We start from the raw sequence: 5187 nt of genomic DNA on the forward strand, positions 1-5187 counted from the left end.
GTTTTGAAGCTTTCCTGTGAGACCAGTTTGAGATTCCGATGCTTCACTTCAGGTTTACTGTATCCCTTGGACCTTCTTATTGACGACGAAACACAGAAATTGCAACCGAATTAAAAACAAAAGGCACAATGCCGACATAAGTAGAAGAGGACTGACTCTTCTTACATTCTATGATTTGAACCTTTCCTGTGAGTCCACTTTAAGTTTCTGATGCTTCACTTCAAGTTTACTGTATCCCATGGACCTTCTTATTGACGATGAAACACAGAGATTGCATCGGTATTAAATACAAAAGGCACAATGCCAACGTACGTACAAAAAGACTGATTATTCTTACTGTCTATGTTTTGAACCTTTCCTGTGAGACCGGATACAGATTCCGATGTTTCACTTCAGTTCTACTGTATCCCTTGGACCCTCTTATTGACGATGAAACACAGAAATTGCATCGGAATTAAATACAAAAGTTACAATGCCAACATAAGTAGAAGAGGACTGACTCTTCTTACATGCAATGATTTGAACCTTTCCTATGAAACCACTTTTTGATTCCGATGCTTTACTTCAGGTTTACTGTATCCCTTGGACCTTCCTATTGATGATGCAACACTTAAATAACATTGGAATAAAATAAATAAGCACAATGCCGACTTAAGTACAAGAAGACTGATTCTTCTTACATTCTAAGATTTGAAACTTTCCTGTGAGACCAGTTTTAGGTTCCGATGCTTCACTTCAGGTTTACAGTATCCCTTGGGCTTTCTTACCGACGATGAAACACAGAAATTGCATCTGAATTAAATACAAAAGGCAAAATGCCGACTTAAGTACAAGAAGACTGACTCTTCTTAAATTCTATGATTTGAACCTCTCCTGTGAGACCAGTTATAGATTTCAATGTTTCACTTCATGTTTACTGTATCCCTTGGACCTTCAAATTGATGATGAAACACTGAAATTGCATCGGAATTAAATACAAAAGGCACAATGCACACTTAAGTGCAAGAAGACTGACTCTGCCTACTGCCTATGATTTGATCCTTTCCTGTGAGACCAGTTTTAGATTCCGATGCTTCACTTCAGGCTTACTGTATCCCTTGGACCTTCTTATTGACGATGAAACACAGAAATTGCGTCGGAATTAAATACTAAAGGCACAATGCAACTTAAGTACAAGATGACTGACTCTTCTTACTGTCTGGACCAGATTTAGATTCCGATGCTTCACTTCAGGGTTTCTGTATCCCTTGGACCATATTATTGACGATGAAACACAGATAGTGCCTCGGAATAAAATACAAAAGGCACAATGCCGACTTTAGTACAAGAAGACTGACTCTTCTTACTGTCTATGTTTTGAATCTTTCCTGTGAGACCAGTTTTGGTTTCCGATGCTTCACTTTAGGTTCACTGTATCCCTTGGTCCTCCTTGGTGCCGATTAAACACAGAAATTGCATCGAAACTCAATACAAAGTGCAAAATGCCGACTTAGGTACAAGAAGACTGACTCTTCTTACTGTCTATGTTTTGTACCTTTCCTGTGAGACCAGTATTAGATTCCGATGCTTCACTTCAGGTTTACTGTATCCCTTGGACCTTCTTATTGACGATGAAACGCAAAATTGCATCGGAATTAAATACAAAAGGCAAAATGCCGACTTAAGTACAAGAGGACTGACTCTTCCTACATTCTATGATTTGAACCTCTCCTGTGAGACCAGTTTTGGATTCCGATGCTTCACTGCCGATTTACTGTATCCCTTGGTCCTTCTTATTGACGATGAAACACAGAAATTGCATCGGAATTACATAGAAAAGGCAGATTGGAGACTTAAGTACAAGAAGACTGACTCTTCTTACTGTCTAAGTTTTGAACGTTTCCTGTGAGACCAGTTTTAGATTCCGATGCTTCACTTCAGGTTTACTGTATCCGTTAGACATTCTTATTGATGATGGAACACAGAAATTGCATCGCAATTAAATACAAAAGGCACAATGCCGACTTAAGTATAAGAAGACTGACTCTTCTTACTGTCTATGGTTTGTACCTTTCCCGTGAGACCAGTTTTAGATTCCGATGCTTCACTTCAGGTTTACTGTCTCCCTTGGACCTTCATATTGACGATGAAACACAGAAATTGCATCGGAATTAAATACAAAAGTTACAATGCCGACATATGTACAAGAAGACTGACTCTTCTTACATTCTACGATTTGAGCCTTTCCTGTGAGACCAGTTTTAGATTCCGATGCTTCACTTCAGGTTTACTGTATCCCTTGGACCATCTTATAGACGATGAAACACAGAAATTGCATCGGAATTAAATACAAAAGGCACAATGCCGACATAAGTACAAGAAGACTGACTCTTCTTACTGTCTATGTTTTGAACCTTTCCTGTGAGATTAGTTTTAGATTCCGATGCTTCACTTAAGGTTTACTGTATCCCTTGGTGGTTCTTACTGACGATTGAGCACAGAAATTGCATCGGAATAAAATACAAAAGTCTCAATGCCGACTTAACTACAAGAAGAGTGCCTCTTCTTACTGTGTATGTTTTCAATCATTTTTGTGAATCAGTTATAGATTCCGATGCTTCTCTTCATGTTTACTGTATCCCTTGGTCCATCTTATAGACGCTGAGACACAGAAATTGCATCGCAATAAAATACAAAAGGCGCAATGTCGACTTAAAAACATGTAGACTGACTCTTCTTATTGTCTATGTTTTAACCTTTCCTGTGAGACCAGTTTTAGATTCCGATGCTTCACTTCAGGTTGACTGTATCTATTGGACCTTCTTATTGACGATGTAACACAGAAATTGGATCGGAATTAAATACAAAAGGCACAATGCCGACTTAAGTACATGAGGACTGATTCTTCCTTCATTCTATGCTTTGAGCCTCTCCTGTGAGACCAGTATTGAATTCCGATGCTTCACTGCCGATTTACAGTATCCCTTGGACCTTCTTATTGACGATGAAACACAGATATTGCATCGGAATTAAATACAAAAGGGCACAATGCCGACATAAGTAGAAGAGGACTGACTCTTCTTACATTCTATGATTTGAACCTTTCCTGTGAGTCCAGTTTTAGTTTCCGATGCTTCACTTCAAGTTTTCTGTATCCCATGGACCTTCATATTGACGTTGAAACACAGAAATTGCATCGGAATTAAATACAAAAGGAGCAATGTCGTCTTAAAAACATGTAGACTGACTCTTCTTACTGTCTATGTTTTAACATTTCCTGTGAGACCAGTTTTAGATTCCGATGCATCACTTCAGGTTTACTGTATCTCTTGGACCTTCTTATTGACGATGAAACACAGAAATTGCATCGGAATTAAATACAAAAGGCACAATGCCGACTTAAGTACAAGAGGACTGACTCTTCGTACATTCTATGATTTGAACCTCTCCTGTGAGACCAGTTTTGGATTCCGATGCTTCACGGCCGATTTACTGTATCCCTTAGACCTTCCTATTGACGATGAAACCCAGAAATTGCATCGGAATTACATAGAAAAGGCAGATTGGAGACTTAAGTACAGGAAGACAGAATCTTCTTGCTGTTTGTGTATTGAAGCTTTCCTGTGAGACCAGTTTAAATTCCGATGCTTCACTTGAGGTTTACAGTATCCCTTGGACCTTCTTACTGACGATGAAACACAGAAATTGCATCTGAATTAAATACAAAAGGCACAATGCCGACTTAAGTACAAGAAGACTGACTCTTCTTACTGTCTAAGTTTTAAACGTTTCCTGTGAGACCAGTTTTAGATTCCGATGCTTCACTTCATGTTTACCGTATCCCTTAGACATTCTTATTGATGATGGAACACAGAAATTGCATCGGAATGAAATACAAAAGGCACAATGCCGACTTAAGTACAAGAAGACTGACTCTTCTTACTGTCTATGTTTTGAACCTTTCCCGTGAGACCAGTGTTAGATTCCGATGCTTCACTTCAGGCTCAATGTATCCCTTGGTCCTCCTTGTTGCCGAATAAACACAGAAATTGCATCGAAACTCAATACAAAGGGCAAAATGCCGACTTAGGTACAGGAAGACTGACTCTTCTTACTGTCTATGTTTTACACCATTTTTGTGAGACAGTTATAGATTCCGATGCTTCACTTCAGGTTTACTGTATCCCTTGGTCCATCTTATAGACGCTGAGACACAGAAATTGCATCGCAATTAAATACAAAAGTCGCAATGTCGACTTAAAAACATGTAGACTGACTCTTCTTATTGTCTATGTTTTAACCTTTCCTGGGAGACCAGTTTTAGATTCCGATGCTTCACTTCAGGTTTACTGTATCTCTTGGTCCTTCTTATTGACGATGTAACACAGAAATTGGTTCGGAATTAAATACAAAAGGCACAATGCCGACTTAAGTACAAGAGGACTGATTCTTCCTTCATTCTATGATTTGAACCTCTCCTGTGAGACCAGTTTTAGATTCCGATGCTTCACTGCTGATTTACAGTATCCCTTGGACCTTCTTATTGACGATGAAACACAGAAATAGCATCGGAATTAAATACAAAAGGGCACAATGCCGATTAAGTACAAGATGACTGACTATTATTACTTTCTATGTTTTGAACCTTTCCTGTGTGACCGGTTTTAGATTCCGATGCTACACTTCAAGTTTACTGAATTCCTTGGACCTTCTTATTGACGATGAAACACTGAAATTGCATCGGAATTACATAGAAAAGGCAGATTGCCGACTTAAGTACAAGAAGACTGAATCATCTTGCTGTCTGTGTTTTGAAGCTTTCCTGTGAGACCTGTTTTAGATTCCGATGCTTCACTTCAGGTTTACAGTATCCCTTGGACCTCCTTACTGACGATAAAACACAGAAATTGCATCTGAATTAAAATCAAAATGCCCAATGCCTACTTAAGTACAAGAAGACTGACTCTTCTTACTGTCTAAGTTTTAAACTTTTCCTGTGAGACCAGTTTTAAATTCCGATGCTTCACTTCAGGTTTACTGTATCCCTTGGACCTTTTTATTGAATTTGAAACACAGAAATTGCAACGGAATTAAATACAAAAGGCACAATGCAGACTTAAGTGCAAGAAGACTGACTCTTCTTACTGCCTTTGATTTGAACCTTTCCTGTGAGACCAGTTTTAGATTCCGATGCTTCACTTCAGGTTT

The sequence above is a fragment of the Schistocerca serialis genome, chromosome 3 (genome assembly GCF_023864345.2).
Source record: "Schistocerca serialis cubense isolate TAMUIC-IGC-003099 chromosome 3, iqSchSeri2.2, whole genome shotgun sequence".
Lineage (NCBI taxonomy): Eukaryota > Metazoa > Arthropoda > Insecta > Orthoptera > Acrididae > Schistocerca > Schistocerca serialis.